The 22498-nt window shown below is 36.0% G+C and overlaps 1 protein-coding gene across 15 annotated transcripts in view; it reads right to left on the bottom strand.

Annotated features, from left to right (window-relative positions):
• Nucleotides 1-22498, bottom strand: part of RGS7 (regulator of G protein signaling 7) — a 259983-nt gene that overhangs the window by 207307 nt on the left and 30178 nt on the right. The window lies entirely within an intron of this gene.

Raw genomic sequence — 22498 nt, 5'->3', positions numbered from 1 at the left:
AAATAAATGTAGAAGTTTCTGCTCATGTTCCACCAACTGCAGCTTCATCTACATTGCATTCTTATTCTCTAGAAATGACACATAAATTCAAATATCACATAATTTAAGAGTACAGAAGATGTTCAGTGATAACATCAGCTCTAATGAAAAGGTTACTTATTCATTATTATTTCCTTCTACAGTTCATATTCTTTTTTTAAAAATCTTCTTTTGGTTAGAACTTCCATTACAACTCTGATTCAACATTGAATATCAGTAGTTTCTCTCTTCTGTGAACACCAATTTTTCATATTAACATGTAGTAAATAACTAGAATCAGGAGACAGCGCTTAATAATTACAGATCAAATTTCCTTTTGATCTGTTTAAAGGTACTGTAAACAAATTTTAAGCAAAGCATCACAGTTTAGTATTTCTAGGTTAATTCATGGGCAAAATCAGAACATTTCCAAGAAAGCATTACCACACATCATTCCTGAATGGCCTGGCAGTATGAATGGGACAAATAGAATTGATGGGAAAAGAAAAAAAAACCACAGAAAAGATGAAAACACTTGAAAGAAGGTAAGAGAAACATTAAATCGGAAAGCAATTGTTCAGGAAGATAAAACAAAAAGAGACCATTAGACACATTTAGATTCAAGGACCAATTTTAACTTCAAAATACAAAATAAACACAGAGAGAGATTAACCATATAGCAAGGCCATTGCTTAGTCTATGTTCAACTAATTTGGTTTACTTTTTTTCTTTTTTTTTTTTGGACAAAATGCAAACATATTATTCCTGGGAGAATTTAAAAAAAAAAAGTGGGGAAGGGAGATTTTGAGGATAAATATTTAAAATAGTTCTCAATGTTGAAACATTAGACTGGACGATATCTGTGACAAAATATTCAACCAACCACCAACCCAGGAGAAATATTTGTATATGGGAAAACAAGTCTTTTTTCATTCACCTTAAAGGAGACAATAGATGCACACAAAACTTTCCCTGACAGTTAGGATCCAGATGAATGGGTGGATATTAATTTTTTTTCAAGTCAGAGTTAGTTTACAGCATATTTTGTTAATTTAAAAAAATTTCAAGGGCAACCCACAGTGGAAAGTAGATAAGTACCCCTTCACCCAAAGTTTGGGGCACAATAGCCAGTGACAAGCACACAGCCACCAGCTAAAGCTGATTATCACTGAGATTTAAAACAGTGCTAGAATCCACCACAGATTGAGATCTCTTGGACCTTGTCTCAAAGTGACATTTGCAGCCACATACAGCCCCAGACAAGGAAAAGAAAGGACTTCCAGAAAATAATAAATTCTGTTTAATAAATAAATAAAGAATAAAAATTTGGATATTATACTGGCAAAGCTGCCAAGTCCTTCTGAAACAAAAGTAACCTTCTCTAGCTTAGGTAACCTAGATCTTAGAATTTCATAAGAAAGTGTAATTTCCTTTGACTGTTTGTCTTGTTTTTGTCTGCAATAGATTTCACTTTCTTCCTAGTAGCTGGTGCAGTGCTGTGGTTTGCATTTAGCATAAGAATACTGCTGGTAAGACACTGATGCTTTCAGTGTAGCGAAGCAGGTCTGACCCTAAGGGAAGGATTTTCCAGTTTCCCCTGTTCTGCCAGGGAGCAAGTGCACAAGAAGCTGAGAGGAAGCATTCTGAGGACGGCTGACCTGACCTGGCCAAAGGGATATTCCATACCATGAAACACCATGCTCAGTATAGAAACCCGGGGAGTTGGTCAAGAGGAACTGATCTCTGTTCGGGGGGCTGAGCATTGGTTGGTGGGTGGTGAGAAATTGCATTGTGCATCACTTGTCTGTCTTGGATTTTATTCCTCCCTTTCTCTCTCCTCTTCATTACTATCATTACTATTATTATTGTTGTTGTTTTTATTATTATCATTAGTATATTTTTGTTTGGTTCAATGACTAAACTGTTCTTATCTCAACCCACAAATTTTACTTTTTGTTATTCAGATTCTCCTCCCCACCCGGAAGGCAGAGGAGTGAGCAAGCAGCTGTCTGCTATTTAGTTGATGGCCAGGGTTAAACTGTGGCTCTGTTTTAATATAAAGCTCCAAGAGACCATAATGGCAATCTAATCTGACCTTGTATATAACAAAGTACAAAAGAACTTCCTCTAATTTATTCTGCAGCAAGCCTAACACTTCTAAATGGCTTCTAAAGGGAAAAAAAAATCAGGCCTCTTGCATCCACCCTGTCTTCACAAACATTTCTCTTCTCCGAACAATCTTATCTTTTAACATACATCGGCACTGTTATGAGCCCTTTCAATGTAGAATAGGAAGTAACTCAAAAATACCTAAAAGTTCCTCTTCAGGAGATGGTGAGAGATATACTTCTCTCTAGCACTCTCAGGTTCCAATTAAAACATTGGTTCACAGGCTTCCATGTTGGAGTCAGAGTGTTTTAACTGATTTCACTAAACTGAGTAACTCCATACCTTCTGTACTTTTATCTTCTCCATTCTATGCAAACAGAATGGTATCAAGGGCACCTTGCCAATGTATGTTTCCTAACATGAGCAGAGATAAGGGCTTCTCCAGTTACCTAGATCAGTTAAGTCATGTGCCACTGTGAATAAGCATTTAAGGAAGAAATTATTCAGGAGTATTTAGGTCACAAATCCTTTCCATCGGGGGCATCTGGTATTAGAATTATGGGCATCTGTCATTTAATGTTTGTTCTAAAAGCAGAAACAGCTTATCCTTAATAAGTATTTAGTGTACCACATATGACTTGGCCAAGAGATTAAATTTCAGAGCTTTTTATAGAATCTCATTTGAATTTTTTTAAAAATTCAGTGCTCTGTGGCATATCTATATAAATTCAGAAAACATGTTTTTATCTTAGCAACTAATAAGAGCATTCATTATCAATTTAGAACAGTGAGTGGACCTCTAAAGCAAAGGTGCCATGGTGATAGGAGAACTCCAATCGCAAAAAGCTTGAACTTAAAAATGTCTACTTTGGGGTGTTTTGTGAGGTAGAGAACCTTTACTAAATAAGGGGGAAACACAGGTGGTGCTGCAAGTGAACAGTTTTAGCATCACATCCCCACAGCTTCCCTAATTAGAACAGATTAAAAAGAGATGTGCACACCTTAGGCCTGAATTCCACAAACGGCTCCTAACAGCAATGCTGGAAGCTGACTCATCAGAAGCACTGTGACAGCATAGAAACCTCATACTTCTTTGTACAAAACAGGGAATACAGCAGAAAATTTCTCAGCCTATGAAAGAGTTGGCATTATTTTGCCCAAATATCATTTCACCAATATAAAACGTCCGGGGAGTAAGCCAACCAAAATTTTCCACCATTTTAGTGCAAAGTAGAAAATGTACCAAAGGATAAACAACAATGAATAATCTGCATTATAGAGTGCAGCAGCACTCTTTAAAGTGTATTCAACAGGGTGGGTACCAGCAACAGTTCTGTCAGCTGGAGCAGACACAAATGGACTCCACAAGACAAAGATAATCATGAGATATTCTGCAAGAGAATATTAACTAATCAAATAGACAATAAATTAATGCTTGCCTTCTTTAAGAGAACATGGATTAGGAGAGTTATCTACAGAATAGTTTCATTTTATAAGAAAATAACTGGTCACAGCTTTTCCTATCATCTTAGCATGTTTTGGATATAACGTATATTTAGAGAGAGAGTGTGGGAGGTCTGTTACTTCGATACACTTGAAAACAGCTTAATATTTTAGAAAAGAGAAGGTTCCATACAATAAATCTTTTGCTATGACAGTGAAAAAACAATTGCTGTGGAGCCCTGGAAGATTTTTCTTGTGTTAACCAGGAACTGGTGAGAAAAGAGTTGGTAAAAGAAGCTGTTCTTAATCTTCCACTGGTCTATGCAGGTTTATGCAGATGTAACCCTGTTGGCTGAAAACAAACTTTGGCTGCAGCGTCTCACTTCCCCAAGCAGACAAGACTGTTACATATTTATTCAAACACCAAATTTGCATGGTACAGATGCTTAACCAGTTACTTCATCCACTCTCATGAATAACAGGAAAAAGGAAGCTGTTAAACACAGCCTGTTTGAGAAAATGTTAAGCAGGGAAAGAAACAGTCATTAAATTTGTACTAATTTACAGTTATGTGGAGACACACATAGACACACAAAATCTTCAACAGTAACTAAAATTAGCCTTTTTGTGACTGCAGCCACTTTGACTTTTTAAAAAGGTGATCTGTTTCCCAATTCTGCAAATGCACACCAGGAGAGAATACAGTCCTGATGAAAACTACCTCCAACAGTTTTACAGTATGTTATTTTTGCATGACAGTCTATTTAGAAGGACCCCACTCACAGACTAAGAAATTCAGAGTTTACCTACTCAGAACATGGTAAGACAGAGCAAGATTTAAAAAAACAGGAAAATTAAGCACCAGGAAAAAGGATAACAGAACCAACAACAAGAGCATTATGTTTTGGATGTTAAGATGCACCAAGGCACCAGTGGTGTTATGGGCTTTACATTTCACAGGAAGGTGATGAGATGACAGAAATTTAGCTGCTTACCACTACACAAAACTTTTTCAGTAGCATCATAAAAATTTCAGCTATGAGTTATTTCTGGGCCTGCTCATTAAATCATCCAATTAAAAAGCATTTTATGCTCTTCTTGCCTCCTGGTGTGATGTAGGCAGGTTTCCTGAATAACTGTTTTCCAAGCTTGCTAAACAATGCCATCATTCCTCCAGCAATAAAACCCACACCTCATAGCTGTGGAACCCTGGAAGCACATGGGAACTGCTATACACTAAACTACAATTCAAAGCAGCTAGTATGGAGCTATGTTTTAGATTTGTGACGATAACAATGTTGATAACACAGGGAAGTTTTATTTACTGCCAAGCAGCACAAGCACAGCATCAAGGCCTTTACTGCTTCTCACCCCAGCCCACCAAAAATTGTGCTGGGAGTGCACAAGAAATTGGAAGGAGACAGAGCCAGGACAGCTGACCCAAGGGACAGTCTAGACCATACAGCATCATGCTCAGCATGGAAAGCTGCGGAAAAGGAGCAGGGGATATTCAGAGTGATGGCATTAGGCTTCCCAAGTCACCATTGCACATAAATGGAGCCCTGCTTTCCTGAGAATGGCTGAACCATGGGAAGTGGTGAATAAATTATTTGGTTTGCTTTGCTTGTGCACACAGCTTTTGCTCTCCCCGTTAAACTGTCTTTATATCAACCCACAAGTTTTTTCAGTTTTTGATTCTCTCCCCAGTCCCATAAGGGAGAAGAAAGAGTGAGCAGCTGTGCGGGGCTTAGGTGCCAGCTCAGAATAAAGAACATCAGTCCTTTTTATAAAAATCAATGATAAAACTATCACCTGGATAATCTTCCTGCTGTGTGTTTAAATGACTTGAAAAGTACTGTGTGTCCTTGGAATAAATTGACTCAAGTACAAGAGTACAAAATGCAAGATAAGAGGAGAGATCAATACAGTAATGTGCAGGTAAGTAGGTGAGCCAATAGATACTTATCAGCAGTAAATCAGGTAGTTAAATATAAATACAGTGCAGCCTAAGATGAGAACACTGATAAATTACAATGATATCAACCACTAATTTAATGTCAGTTAGTACACCTGCAAGAAAGTCATGAAACAAAAAATGGTTCCATATGCAAAGCAACATTAATGAAACTCATTATCAACAAAATTGGATTTGTAGCCAATAAACAAAGCACAATTTAATTAAAATTCTTTCAAAAAGTCAATTTTAAAATAGTAGTTCTGTTAAAATGTGTATCATCTACTTTATAAAACATAGACAACTAACATTTAGAAAAGACAGGAAGAGATTTTATTTTAGTTAGGCGGTTGGACCCTCTGCAGGGAAACAAACAACCAAAACAACAACAACAAAAAAAAAAAAATCTGTATCTCCTTGAATATAGAAATTGTTTCAGAAGGAAACTAAGGAACCTCCAAATTCATACTTCTATCTGTTGTGCCCACCAGCATAAAGGCCTGCATTCTTCAACTAGAAAACCTTGCCAAGTGTTTTGCTTCTAAGCCAAACATTCCTCAGTGCGAGAGGAGGTATAAAAACCAGATCATGCTGAAAGTAAGCTCAGCAGCATGGTAAATTGTATGTGTTAGTTGTTGTGTCAAAGACAAATCACAGTTTACCTTAATTGAACTAAAGGAAGGTTCTAAAAATACATGGCCATGTAGTCCTACTAATGAATGGATCTGCCTTACCATTTTGGCAACATTAACACTCAGCAACAGTCTGTCTCCTGCTAAGACTTAGAGAACCAGTTTTGATACTAAAAAAAAACAGCAAAAAAAAACCAGCAAAAAACCCAAATAAACCATAAAAATAACCAACCAAAAAAAAACCCCAAAAAAACCACACTGAAAAAACACCACTCTAATCCCCTACAAAGAAATCCACTTTCAGATGGCTTTATGGAATACAAGAATAGTTTGGGTTGGAAGGGACATTTAAAGGTCACCTAACTTACTGTGACATATGCAATGTTATTCATATTTATCAAATTTCAGATAGTCATGGGTATGCAGTCAGAAAAATGTTGTATTATTTTCTACTAACTGTGGTTCAGAATACTCCCTAAAAGTATAGTGCCATTTTCTGGCAGTTTTAAAATTTGACCACTCAATCAGGATCTTGTTGTTTATGCTGCCATTACTATTTTTTGGTTTTTATTCTGCAACTGGGATACTAAAATAGTAGATCTTTTTCAAAAGCATACACGAGCCTGTCCATTAAGTGATCAGTCACCAACAGAGTTACAGGAATACTTGATCCAACAAGAATCTACAGGTAGTATTGCAGTATTTCAAAGCTTTTGATGATCAAGGATTGAAATGCTGAGTGCAAGTGGTCATACAGAGACACATGAGACAGAATACAAACTTGAAACTTAAGAGCCTCTCAAACTGAATAACAATCAAGATATGTACAGCAACTGAAAAAAAGGAATAACAATGTCATATTTTTGGTCAATCAAATCAGAATAATAAAAGCCAGTGCTCTTTTGACAATTTATTTCCCTAAACATGTCTTTCTCCAAGGACATTAATTCCATGTAATAAAATGAGATGGTAATATTACCCAGATTTTTTTTTCATGCTGTTTATAATCAGTTCATCCAATTAGTGCTTGCAAAAATCATATCATTTTTAGGACACCTGAACTGATAAGAATATGTATTTCAAAGCAAAATCACAAGTGTATAGCTTAGTTTTCAATTATCTAATCATTCCTCTAAAATAAAAACATTTGAAAAATGAACTAACATAATAGAAACAATTTCAAAACTTCGTGCAACCTCAGAACTTCATTTTAAAACTGGAATTCAAAGTATTTCAAAAGTGAAAGAAAATAAATACACCTTCTTTGAGGAAGTATGGTTGAAGTTAGTAATGAAATAATGTATGGAACATTCTCCTCACCTTTTTGTGTATTAAAAAAGTCTCATTTCTTTCAAAGAGTCTCCAAAAAAGGCAAAATTCAGAAACTGCAAGTCCCATTTAAGGAACAGTAAATGGAAATATATCTGGGACATTACTGGAGCACTTTTAAGCTGTAAGATCCAACAGTACCCTGCAGGAAAAAATCAATTTGTCAGGCTGTGAGATAAAAGGCATTTTTCTCTTGCCATATTAGGGAAGCACTGACAATCAAAGACTCTGTTCATCTGAACTACAACGTCTGGTGAGCACTTCAAGATAGGAAAAAATATGAACAGCCAAAACTGAAAAAGGCCCTTGCAGACTATTATTAAAATAAGCTCAGAGAGATTTTCTTGCTTAAAAAGGAACAAACAGAAGTCATTGGCTGCAGTGGTTATAAAGACATAGGGTTCCAACAGAGCTTCTATAAATATCACTTGCAATTGTTAGTTGATTTACTGAGTTGTAGCTTTCACAGCAATATTGCTTGATTAATATAAAAAAATACATATTTTTGTACCCTTACAATGGCAATTGCATTCTTAGCCTTTCTTAAAAATAGTCAATGATGACAGAGTGCACTTGGAAACAAGAAAAGTTATATGCAAATAAACTGCCTTTCATGTATATCAAATTCAAGAGCATAAACATTGTCAGCTGAGATGCTTCCATTATTCTGAGCATCAACAACTCTGATTTTCAGGGTCTCTGATTAATACTGTGAATGTCATTAATCTGAGAGGATGTTCAAATTATGTCCAAAATCATTCTGCTTCTGCTTTTTATTTAATAAGGTCTTTATCCTGCATTCATTTAAGATGATTGCAAAGTTCAAACTGCTGCAAAGTCAGGCATCAGTTATATGACTTGAGTGGAAACGGGTAATAATCACTTGTTTGCTAAATGTCACGGTTTTCAATAGGGCCTCTTAGATTACACTCACCGAGAGTCTAAGTCTGCGCAAGTGACTATTTTTGGGCAACAGCTATGGATTTGACCTGTTATATTTCTCTCAGTTTTACTGATAATGTGAAAGGATGTGTTCTGGTCCACAGATTGTAGACCACATAGGATTTAGAAGACAAATCCTGTGGCTCACTCATTACTTCAGAAAAGGCAAAAATTTAGATGCTTTAAAGGCCATTGTATTTGCAATCAGACTAACTTGTCTTCTTTTGTGAAAACTGTTATAGGGGACTTTTGGTAATACACCAACAAAATTAACAGTGAGCAATTACCAAAACATTATATCTACATGTATCAGTAAATACACAGATTTTCTTTTGGATCATTGTTTTTGTACAGTGAACAATTCAGTCACCCTAATACAAGGGCATGACAAGCATGTCCTAATAAATTATTACTTATGTTAAAGAAGCTTGAATGTTGTTAAAGAAATGTAGGGGTCTTTTTACAGAAATCCCCAAAAGTTCAAGCAGCAGATGATAGCAGACATTTTTGCTGGTACTGGTATAGGCTGACACCTGGGCTCCAGGACTAAAAACAAAAATCATACATTGTCAAATTCCTAGTGAAGGAATGTAGACTTAGTAGCTGGGTAAAACAAAACCTATACAGTAAAACTCAGATATAAAATAGAACTTGGGAAGCAACAAATAAAGAGCAAGCAATATGATCATGTTAGCAAACACAAAACAAGAAATACAAGCAGATCCAAGAGGTATGAGGAAGAAATATTTAACATCAAACTTCTACTGTTTCTATCAGGATGCAGATCCTTCACTATCCTTCTAGAAGACAACTTATTTACCCTAGGGCCCTAAAGAGCCTAATACCAGAGAAAGAAATGGATACTAAACAGCTTATGTTTGAGTTTTAGGTCTAAAACTTTTTTGAAATTAAGAATAATAGTATAATTAGGGATAGAGATTTGAGAGTCTATCCACAAAAATATTATAATGGGACAAATAAAAACTCTGATTAGGATGCTAATATTTTAATTAGACTAAGAAATAAGTCTTGGCTCTGTATATAAACTGCATTTTTTTTAGTCCACATCAACAGTCCGTGATGTTTAATTTGGTCCCTTGCTCAGGGAACATGGTGTAAATTTCAGTGCAATAAAATCATGCAAATTAAAGGATTTAATATATTTATTTCCATACTGAATTGAAGCATTGAAAATAGAACTAAAGTTGCAAAAACAGAAGTCCAATGGCTCATAAAAGTTTTTATGACCACCGAAGGAAAATCTTGGTTAGCCTCAAACTGTAATTTGCCATGTACATCTCTCGGACATAGCCAGAAACTGCACTAAACCAAACATAGCATCAGACTCAAATCATGCAGTGTCTAGGACCACGACTCAACCTCATTAGCATGTAGAAACATTCTAAAAAACAATTTAAAGGGATATTGAATTTAGTGTTATGACTATAGGCTGCCACTTATAATCAAAAAAAACCCCACAGCTTCTGAGAGGTAAAGATATTTTTGACAAATACATTGGTTTACCATCATGGATTATAGAAGTGACATAGTAAGGTTTTCTTAATATTATTTTATCAAAGTTTATGAAAAGTGAAAAAGAAACTGGACACTAATCCAAAGTGAGAAAAATATTTTATATCATTCGCAAAGCTAATCATTCCAGAGCACAACTTAGGCAAAACTAGAATACCAGAATACCCTATATGGGTACACTTGCACACACACAGTTTGGGGAATTGCATCCTGCTGTCAATGGCACAGAAGTCAATAATATCAACCTTAGGGAAAAAACAAACAAGCAAACAAAAATACACCACCAAAAATACACAAACCAACTGCAACTGCCAAGGAAAAGAAGCAAACAAGCCACTTGATTTGAAGGTATAATCATATTTCATGGGAATACTGTTTATGAAGCTGCATAGGTTCATTCAAATCATCACTATCCATATTAGATTCACTCTTTTCCTATGAATGTAAACTGAAAGCCTGTTTCAGCGTCATTAATGTTAGGATATACTGCTGAAAGATGCAATTAAAATACATGTTACAAAAACTAAACTTTGGGGTAAATAGAGCATGGATTAGTGTTCCTTGAGTCACTCACCATGACACTTATTCAGTGTTCTGACTAGCTTTAAATTCCTGAAAAGCAAGTTCTCACCAACATGGCTCCACACATCAGTAACAGATATTCTCTGGGGTTTTAGCAGCATGAATTAAAAAAACAAAAACAACAAAAACAAACAAAAAAAACTCAACACCCATGTGCCTGACTTCCATAGAAACACAAGGACTTGAACACAGCACTTGGAGGCACTACAGAGTGAGATTAGGATGCAGTGGTTATAAAGCATAAAATGCCATTCTGTCAATAAAGGTCAGCACTTCCATCATTCTTGCTTCTTTCAGCACATGAGTTTCCCCTAGACAATTTACAGGAAATGGAAAGGAAAATAACCAAATCATTGGAAAATTTGTTAAATATGCCATCTGGTCTTCACAGATGGGCCTGTACCGTAGGTCATGTACATCTCCTTTCCTCTGTCATCACTCACTGAAGAATTAGAAGTAGGTAAAGGAACAGAAGCAATGACTCTAGAAAGTATATTATCAGCACACCATGTGGAGATTTAGCCACTGTGTCTCCACTTACACTCCACTGGGAGACAGACAAAGCTTTCCAGGCTGATGAAACCTAACCCAAAATGGAAACAAAATCGCCTCACCAAAGCCAGAGTTTGGATCTGTAATGAATCACAGTGATATTGTAAAAAACAACTGGAAAAAGGTGTGTCAGAAAAATAAGGGTATAATGGTTATCGCCATCACTATACTACACAATGTTTAAAACCACAATCTTATCATCAGAATGCCTTCATAATCCACCTAAATTATCTCCAAGTTGAAAATGGGAAAGAGAGGCAGAGAATAACCAGCATTTTTTCAAACATGACAGAAGAACAATTATTCATTCTGTGTTTCCATTACCCGATTTTTAAACTAACTCCTTGCTTCCTTGCTCTTAAGCAAATGGCATTCTGGTAGCATTACAAGAATTCTGCAGCCATTAGGAGTTCACGGTTTTTAAAGCATTGCACAAATCAAGATATTCTGTTGTTCCAATCTTCCTTCTTAGAGAAGTGGAAAAGGGTCATATACTTTCAAGATAAATGCTGTTTCACATATTATTTAAAATAACACCCACCTTTTTCTTATCTGTATAGTTAAGCAGAGTTAAGCCCAAAGTGCCTATGTGTCTTTCAGCTCACTAGATATGGAGTAGTTTATTCAAAACCACTCAGTAGCACAACCCAGACAACTCTTTGCACATTTTCAGTCTCCTGCATGATCACTTTCAGCCCTATAGGAAGGCAATCAGCTGAGATCTGACATTAGGACAGTGATGTAACACAGCACTGATCACCAATCATCCTAGCCTTGGCAGAGAGTATGGCTACTGTTGAATTTTAGTATAATACACTCTCTGTCACTGTTTTGCCACTGTGTTCTAATGCAGATTATGTCCTCAAGACACCGTTCATCACCAGGAAAAAGAAGAAGTCAGAATATTATGGACTATTATGTCCTTTATTCTCACTTGTCAGATATCATTCACTGCATTAGTAGACCATGTTACAATTGATATATCAATTGTAAGAACTTATTTAGCCTGGAGAAGGACCAAGTCATTCAAAATTCATAACTGAATTTATTTTCTTTGAAGGGAAAATGGAAAACATTAAATTTTTTTAATGTTTCATCTAATTCATTCTACAATGCAGCCTACTTCAGAAGAAAACAAGAAAAGCTGGAATTCACACCTCCAGTACAACACAACCAGAGCCTCAGTATGTAACAACTTCTGTAGTACCACTTTACCAACAGAGAAAGCTTGTGGTAGTACTTTTTAAGGAATTAACCTTAATAACTTTAGTGAGAACAGCAGTTACTTTGCACTTAGTGCCACATAAGGCAAAATTGCACCTCTGCTTCTACAAGGTAAATAGGAAAGAACCTAGCTTTAAAAAAAAAAAAAAAAAAAAAGAGGAGGCACCTTTACCCTCAACTGCATCTACTCCAGGTTTGAGACATTCAAAGATGTCCCCAGGATAAGTAACAATGCATTTCTAGTAACATTCTGAAATCTAAGTGGCTAATACATAGGCACAGAAACAGTCCATCTTGTAAATACTAATCAAGATAGCTTGGAAAAAGAATAGGACAAAAATATATCAATGCAACCAACAATATAGCTATAACTTAAACTGACGCTAATATATTCATATCAGCCATGGCCTACTCAACTAAAATACATTGACCATGTCTATATGGATTAAATGCAAAGATTAAAAAGGTGGGATATGGGAGAAAAGTGAGAACATACAGAACATATTCCTTCTTGCTAAGACTTGTCAAGATAAAAAATAAAATCACCGACATATAGACCAAATCATGTGAATTACTGAATTTGTAGCAAATTTCAGTTCTATTTTGGTGATCCTCAAATACTGTTTAGAAGGTGATAAAAAGACCATTCCATGCATTGAGGGCAAAAATAAAAATTACCTAGTTCCAGCATTTCCTGACTGGTCTCCCCAGATCACTTCAACACCTCTTATTTTATATTTAGATTGAAAATCTTATGCACAAAATTTATCCTTTCAGTTTGCCAACAGAATGCTAAGCCCAGCAGCCTCCCCTGTGTAACACAAGTGCAGACAATTAACAGCAGTGTTTAGACTGACTTTCAAACACATAGTGACAGTGGAGACTTCTCACCCTGGAAACTGCAGAACAATGATCAATTAAATAAAACCACTGTGAAAAGACTTGATCAACAATTTGACCGGGGCAGTGGCACCAAGATCAACATCTAGCATGGAAGACCTCTTTATGAGACCAGCATTGATAGTTTCCTCAAGGGGATCCCTCTCAGCATTTTTGTGGGGTGTGTGTTCCCTACCCAGGAGGAAGAGCACCACCTAGTGAAGCTCCAGCACTGTTTCTTTAAGCACCAGCAGAATTTTGGTGGTCCCGGTCATCCCTGATTGTCTTGCCATATTCACCAGCCGGAGCAATTGGTGATACAGCTCACATGAATACAGTGTATTGCAAGTGACAGAATGATGCAATGTTAAAATTTTTCTCTCCGTGCCTCACACTAAGTATTCTGTCCTTGACCATACTCCGTATTCTTTAATACTGCCAAAAGTGACCAAGAATAAACCCCATATAATGATCTATTGAAATAAACTATTTCACAGAACAAAAAGCTAGAATTACTTTTTGAAGGGGAAGGAAGAGGTATAAATCTTCAATATATTTAAATTAAATTTATATACGTATTATATAAAGATGGCAAGTGACAGCCCTAAGCTTTGCCCTGCACAACAGCATGTCTTATTTTCTGTAATTTATAGCTGAGAGTTCCTAAACTTTGGAATACAGAACTAGAAATGATTGCCAAGTCCAGTATCTTGGAATCAAAGTTAGCCCTCAATTTCTGGAGTAAAACAAATGTAAAGCAAAAGAATCCCAGAGACAGCAAGCACTGGCTATGGCTTGCGTCACCAGCTGTGCACCACGGTGTCTGCTAAAAGGGTGATGGCATGACAGCCACAGATACATCACAGATAAATTCAAATTCAGCTATATGAATGGAATATTTCCACAGGCTTTTCTTCTGAACGTACCTCAAAACCAGATACAAACACTACCTCAATATAAGAACAGGACAGTGTGTTCAGTAAACTGCTGAACATGAACGTCAACATCCAAAAAAAATGCTATAGAAGTGGAGTTGATGGTAAAGAGAAAGCAAGATCAGAACTATTTTTTTCCATTCCAAACAAACTTAAGTGCTTCAGGGCACAACTGTCAGTAGAGCAACACATTGCTAAAACTCTGGAGAAGATTTTCCTATAGCAGAGGAACTATTCTTGTGGTACAGATTTTTAAGAATTGGGCACAGATAAAACACTGAATCAGTTATTCATCTTTTAAACATGCCAAAGGTATTTCTTCTCACTTTTGGAAATCAAACCAATGCATTAAATTTACTGGGCATTAGTATGGCTCCTGTACTGTGATGGACACTGATACGCCCTCCAGATCACAGGAGCCAGAATCTAAATATTTCAGGCAGGTAGTGTGATGACTCCACCAAGTCACAGACACGATTTATGAAAGGGCGCTAAAAACCTTTAGCTTCTAGTGACTTGAATGAGAATTTTTGTTGCTTAGTAACTCTTAAAGAAACTGAGACATTTGAAAACTAGTAATGATGTGAGCAGCTGTACAGAACTCTTGTTTACAGTATTCTGGTTTTCTAAAACTGCATACCTGTAACTGTAACACTTTACCATCTAATGTAGCACCTAGATGAACTTAAGGTACTCTACAGAGAGTAAAGAGATCTTTACAGAATTTCACTAAGACTTGTTTAATTATACCACAGACCACCTATTTCACAGATGACACAGCTAAAATAAACTACTCATGACATACAGAAACTTTAGTATAGCCCTATACAATAGCATTCATTATTCATACATTAAGTTTTGCATTTGCTACTAAGAAGCTATCCATTTCACAATTTTGAACTTATGCCTGCAGCACTAAATATGCTAATATTGGGGGTTTGCAGTATGGCCACAAAATGTTCTGTATTTTCTCCTCCGTACAGACAGAAGTATACAACATAAAGAGAATTCTTACTGTAAATACTTGACTAAAGTTTTTGTAATTTTGAGGGTTATTATTAAGCTTCGTCATTCTTCTTTTTGATATTGATTCTACATCAGATATAACTGTACAGCTTCTACTGATATCAAGAGATGCCATGAATCTACATCAAAGGGCAGAATCTAGCTCACAGAAGATTAATACTTCTTGCAGTTTCTAGTTCAGAGAAGTGTAGGTGTTGAGAAGCATTAATATGTCTTTCAAAAGGCATTCAGTAAACTGCTTATTCATCCTGATACAAAAGGAAATCAGAAAAACTGTAGTTTTCCATCAGAATTAATGGTGCTTTTAAACAGCTAATTGAAATATTTCAGTGCAATTCATTTTCATAACATGGAAGACATTGTACAATAGTGTTATGTCACATACATGAGACAGTGTAAAAAAACTATCACATATTTAAATACAAATACTATACATTTTTAATACAACCATTTGGTCATCTCTATCCAATTATGAATCAATAATCAATAGTTCTTAGGGAAGCAGGACTCTGCATGGCTGGGAGGATATGGATATACACACATGTACATTCACATTATACAACCATCATCATTAAGAATAAACGGAAGAGAAAAAAATAAATTCCTTTGATGATACAGGGAGCAGTTTTCACTTTCAGCTAGATAATCCTTGTACATCCAAGCTGCATTGTGAAAAGATGCTCTGTGTTTGCTACCTCTTTCTCTGTGGCACAATCCCCTAGAACTTCACTCTCCATTAGTCAACAGGATTCAGCACAGGTCAGAGAAAGAAAGCAAACACACAACTCCAGCAGAAGTGACACAGAAGAGCTAATATAGCTTCAAAATTCCCATTTTACTCAGTTTCAGTAAAAACAGTACATGAATGCCAGGAGAATGATCATTTCACTGCAATGGATAAATTTCCATCCAGATGGTTCTTGGTGCTTATTTGGCTCTTGATTGAGGTTTTTCAGATTCAAACCAGCACGTTTGATATGAATACTACATGATAAATTCTTAGAGCTTTCCCTAAAAGGATTTCTTGTTTGAATGACACCATGAATCTAATAGATTTCAGTTTCATTTAACAGCTATTGAGATGTCCTCAACTGAGTAAAAATAGTAGAACTATAAAAATCTTGAAAAATAGGCCTCTTCATTGGAAAAATATGGATAAAATATACATGACAGTGTAATCTTTCCAGTTTCTAATCATCAGCAATAAACTTTTAGCCAGAAGTATATTTAAGGGAATAACAGTAAGAAGGCAATAACAGTAAGAGAAAGCAAGAGTGATGTCACTGGTTTTTGATGCCCTGACCACCTTCATAGACAAGACAGCCTCTCTGAAACTAAGCCCATAAAACTGTCTTCTGAAAGACATGCTGAGCATTACAAACTGAGAAAGATCCATAGCAGCATCTGAAAAAGGAAGCTTTCAAACACAGATAAATACACACACAAGCACAAAACCAGACTCAAGTTTTTGGAGGCTAAACAGTCCAAATGCCATGGTCCCATTCCTGTCAGTTAAGAATTCCATAAGTTATCTAGTAAAAGCTTCCCCTGACAGCTGCAATGAATTTATGAGATACTCCTATACCTGTTCCTACAGCTCTATTTTTTGGCCCGGCAGCTCTCCTGCACTAACTCAGGCTGTTCTCTTGTGTCAAATGAAACTGCAGTTCCCAACTCTGCTTCTCAGACAGTTCAGCTGCAATGTCCCCCATGGCTTCCCAGCCAGCCTCTTTCCCACTGTATCTATTCCAGTTACTCTTATAACCAACACATATTTTAAAAACTAGCTTAACCTTTTTTATCTTCAGCTTTTAGCTGTAGCTGGTGGCAATCTCTCACTAAAAATCAAAATTCTCAGCTGATCCCTTCACCATGGGAAATTGCATGTGTATTTTTTCTCCAACTCATCATCATCTCAAAGTTTCAGCTGAAGACATTTCTCTGAAGTGGTCCATCTCTACTAGTACTAAGCCCACCCTCAAAGTTTTCTTCCCTTATGCATTTTGGTAAGGCTCATATTAACACCATCAAAATCCAGACTTTTCTTGCCCTACTACTGCAATCCGTTCCATAAGAAAAAAAAAAAAAAAAAAAAAAAAAAAAAACACCACCAACAGAAAGGAAAAACCCCCAGGAATAATGAATAATGGATGACATTCCAGGTAGTAGTACTTTTCAGTCATAGCCCTTCTGTAGAAAATAATTTGCTCCCTTTTTTACCAAAAATAAAAGGATTTCTAGCTTTTCCTCTGCTCTGACATGTCACTATTGCATCTCAGTTTACCCATCTGCAACAGAGACACTAATTCTATGTATCTCTTTCACAAAAGCTTTATTTTTTAGAGTCATAGTTGAAAACCCGCTATTGTTCACCCTCTATATTACTATATACCTGCACTGTTTGTCTTTCCACAACCCTGTAAGAAAAGTTTTAAAGTATGTCTATAAAATAAATATATTCAGCTGTTTACTTTGTTCTTTCTAGGCTGGACCTGGGTATTTTTTTTTCTTATAGCTAGTGGCATTCAAGACCAAAAAGTCAAAATCCTCAGCTGACCATTTTACTGTGGAAATTAAGCCAAATTTCTTCTCTTTTAGCAGCTTTTATGAACTGATTTGAAGAAGTGGGTCTAGTGATTCCTATACTAAAATTTGCAACTATGCTTCAATTGGTTTGAGATTCCTGAATTGGGAAAATAGCGTATTTTTAAAAGTTGCATGTACATGGAAGTATTTTATTGTATTTACCAGTATAGTTCATATCAGCTTTGGTGGAGACCTGTCAAATATTATGATATGATAGAGATTACTATAAAAATTCCTGCAGTCCACAAAGAATGTTTTAAGCTTGAACTGAAAGAAAACAAAACTACAAAACAAACAATTTCTGCCTCGATATTGCACGTCACTCTCAATAGCATCATTGTTTCCATAGCTACAAATGTAGACTGCTTCAAAGGAAAGAAGCAGAGAAACTGAAAATGACAATGCACAATCAAAACAGGAAGATACATTTTTCAGACAGCACATGTGGGATGGAGAAAGGAATTAACATGGTGGCACAGAATGCTGTGGGGTTTTTGCATTTGACAGTAATGCCAGTGATGTGAGCACATCAAGCTCAGAACAGTAAGCAGCAGTAAACCTCTCACTGCAGTATCACTTGATGTATTTCTACACCTAGTGGAAGGAAGAGGAGAACAGAAAGGATGGAAAATACCAGCAGGAATCACCAAAACAGGGCAAGTGCCCCTCTCGCCAATCTAGCCACCTGCAGACTCAGATACATTTTTTTAATCAAGTTTCCTTGGAATTTTCAGTTATTCTATGCAGTTGTGAAGACAATCAAATCCTTTATACTGCTTTTATCACAAATGATGACATAATTTAGATACATGCTACACCCTGTACTAACTATAATCATGCCAGGAGAGGAAAGAGCAAAGTGAATCTGCACAGAGGATAGATGTAAAACATGAGGATGAGAGAATATAGGAAAACAAAAGCTACTCCACAGCATCTAGCAACTATTCTGTCAATCTCTATTAAGTTCCTGCTCCCTAAATTTCCCTGTGCAAAAGCTTACTTCACTATCAACCAGCTACTCCAGGACTACAACTCCCTCATAACTTAGGAACATGAATTCTTTTCTTTCTACAGCAGGAATTCCCAAGGTTCACAAATGTAGACCCTTTCCCATCCATTCTATAATGATGAGTGTTGGAATAATACCAAGACCATCAACCAGACTCACACCAGTGCCACTCTTATTCTCAGAAGAAGAAACAGCTTAATCTAGAGGTATAATGTAATTTAATTATTTTTTAAAAAAATATAAACACACTAGGAAAACCACACACAAAAAATCCCCACACAATTTATTTGTAGTACCTTAGAGCACCCTGACTTTTCCAAAGTAGAATGTCATGGCATATTCAGAAACATGTAGTACCACAGTGATTCTTCCCTTCTCAAAGTGAGTGATGGCACTCGGAAAAATCCACCTAAAATGTCCTTCCTTAGTCTCACAGGCTCTAAGGAACATAGTCATCCATGATACCATTTTCTTCCAACAATCTTTTTAGGGAGCAGTTGATAAAGGCCACATGAGACCACAGCACTATCTGCAATCTACACTGGAAGTAATCTCTGGTGGAAGCAGAGATGGAGAATGGTTATTAGAAGACGGTGTCACTGTTTCCTCAGATGTTGTCCCTGCAGCTACTGCTCCTTTGCAACAATATTGGAAAGTATCATGCTTTGGAGGTATGGTTTCTGTGGAGAATCATGATAAATTAAAGAGTTTGAGATTACAAAGTCAGCCCTTGTTATACATGAGTACTGACATATATGACCATCCACCGCTGTCACAGAAACAGAGCAAACACCTCATTATCTTTATTAGATAATAAAAGCCCCACTGTCAGTGATTTTAATCAGACTTGGCAAAAGCTATTTTAATACTTGAGGCAGTGAAGAAGGTAGAGACCCAAAATCTCAGTCACAAGAATATTACTTTTCAAACAAGGATAATCTTATTGCTACAAAATAAAGCTATCAGCTCTCAAATGAAATTATTTCAGGCAGCAATACAATAACCATTAAACTTGCAAATCAGAACTCCTAATAGTTGCAGCATATGTTTGACTGAAAAAGTAAGCAAAGCATAGACCAGAAAGATAAAGAAAGGTTTAGCAAGACCAGCAGTAGGTCTAAAATAGAAGTTCCTACACAGAAAATTCTTGTTCTTTTTATTGTGTACAGAGTTTTAGAACTAAAAAAAAGAAAAAAAAAAAGGGGCTGGTTAGACTCTCAAACTTAGAAAAACTTCACAGTATGGTCCTTCTACTACACTACTACATCTCAAGTTTCTTCCCTAAGACCTAGCTTGCAGCAGCAAGTTAGTGCTGCCAAAATATGAGATTTCTGCATGAGCAATTTGTGATGTTAAAATACTAAGGATTTCAGTCTCTTATCTCTTTTAATTGCTGACTGGAATGGACTCCATCAGAGAAGAAATGAAAGGAGGGGTTTTACATTTTTCATATTTGCCTCAGGGTACCAGCAGAAAAATTCAGGACTTTTTCTAAGGTATGTCAGTGCCAATGATGTGTCACATGTCATTACTTTGTAATTAGGCTGATAGACAAAAAGAATAATGCAGCTGACATTCTATTAAAATAAAAATTATTCCCCAAGGCATAAAAACACTGACATGGGCATCTTAAAAGGCAGAGTAAAAATTATATAGGGAACTATTTATCTGTGCTGCTGTCTTTTCCTGATTCAAATAAGTTATTCTTAGTTATGTGTATTGAATATTGAATTATACTATGCTGACTTTTTTTAAAAATTCTTTTTTGAAAAGAAAAGAAATGAAATCAAATGTAATGAAACCATTGTTCAGCTAGGAATAAAAGCTACTATGAGAATGAGAGACTATCTACACTCTATATTACTTGAGATTACAATTTGATTATCAATTGTTCAATTCTTCAAGTAAGCAACTAATCAAAAAACAAATGCATTTAAAAAATAGAAAGCCGTCCTTTTTTTGTCAAGAGTTTGAAACAATTAAGCCTTAAAAACCAAAATTGAAAACACTAGGACTTCATTCTATATAAAATGTTTTATAAAACGCTCCTGACAGAATCAAGATTTAGGCAATACAGGTATGTAACTCCATGTAGTTCAGAACATACTTAGTTCAGATTCTGTCTGGAAGTTAGACAGACTGGAAGAATTACCAGATTACAAAACTGTGGTTTATAGCCAAAATAACAGCCTTCACAGCACAGCCAAATTTCAACTCTCCATTAACGTAAATAAGAGATGTCCCATCTACTCTTCACCAGTACAGATATCACAAAATGTGTGTTTTTGCATCTGTTGATGTATAAACTACTGGAAGAAAGCATTTCCACCTTTGTGCATTTCAGCACCATAATTCAAAATATCAGACTTCAAATTCAGTTCAGACTGAACTCAGCCAGTAGCATGTTTATATTTTTTTCTAAAAACTGCTAATATGTTTCCTGTTGGCCAAAAAAGAGAGTCTTTCATGAAACTGTCAGATCTAGTTCTTTGTTTATACAGTGCTTTCATTCCCAACACAGTGACACACAGATAGAGAAGTATTGTGTTTTCAAATGTATTACAAGAAATTCTGTGATTTAGTTCTTCCTATTAAAGAATCATACTCAGAGATTATATACTCTAAAGTGACATGATTTCCACTTGACTATCTTCCTTTTATGTTCCAGATCCAAAACTGAGAACATGCTTGCTTACACCAATATTCTATTTCAAGAAAAGGCAGACGACTTCTTGAAAAGTTATATATTATTTTGTTGCCTGTTCATTGAGTACTGCCAAAGGAATGGCTACTTAGTTTTCCCTCTGTACTCTAACACAGTGTGCATAATCTGAAATTATCTTTAATTCACTGCACTAGAAAAATAATTAGGTAAAAAAAAAAGCCCAAATAGGGCAGGTAATGCTGTAGAAGGTCAGTATTTTTCAAAGTTTAATACTCAGAGCACATCTTGTGCTCTTAGTGACTTAGTGACAACAAGGGAAGGACCACTGCTGCACTGAAGGACACAAATTCATATCATCCCTTTACAGATATATCGCAGAGAACAAAAGAGGTGTTTGATGTCTTGATTTGCTGAGCATATACCTGAGGTGGTGTGTTCTATTCCCATTCCTCATTTTCAAATCTCTTGTGCATCACCAGGAATCTTGTCACTTGCCTCAGATGTTCCATTCAATCCAGATGCTGCTCAGAGGTGTAACTGCCCAGAGGCCATGATAAATTTTGGCATGAGGTCATACTAAACACCATAGGTCACACATTTACCAAACTCACCAAAGGAAGAGAGAAACAATTTCTCTGTGTTGTCCCTCTGTCCTAAATAAGCTGAGAAAAGACCTTTTTGCCAGCATTGAAATAAATGGCAAATGTGGAAAGATTCTTTTTAGAAAGATCAAAAACCTATAATGAACAATATAAGATCTGGTATATTGCTTTTCATATGTGCAGCATATTTTCATGTATGCAATTGCCTTTTGAAACACATTTGTGGTGTTAATGGCAATGTAATCCTGTATTTTTCTAGATGTGCATTTGTAGAAGGATAACCACAGTTAGGTTCATAACTTCATTCAGTTATGTAAAAGGAGCCTAATTTCACAAAATAGCTGATACAGCAAACTAAATGAAATCAGCAACATATCTGAAAACAGGAAGAGAAAAAAGCATGCATCAGACTTCAATTTGAGACTATTTTTTAATTTTTGGGAAAAGAACACTTACCACAGTTACTGTTTATACTTCA

Source organism: Anomalospiza imberbis, chromosome 3 (assembly GCF_031753505.1).
Source record: "Anomalospiza imberbis isolate Cuckoo-Finch-1a 21T00152 chromosome 3, ASM3175350v1, whole genome shotgun sequence".
NCBI classification, from domain to species: domain Eukaryota; kingdom Metazoa; phylum Chordata; class Aves; order Passeriformes; family Viduidae; genus Anomalospiza; species Anomalospiza imberbis.
Note: the sequence above shows the minus strand (reverse complement) of the source record. Positions and strands in the feature narration are given on the sequence as shown.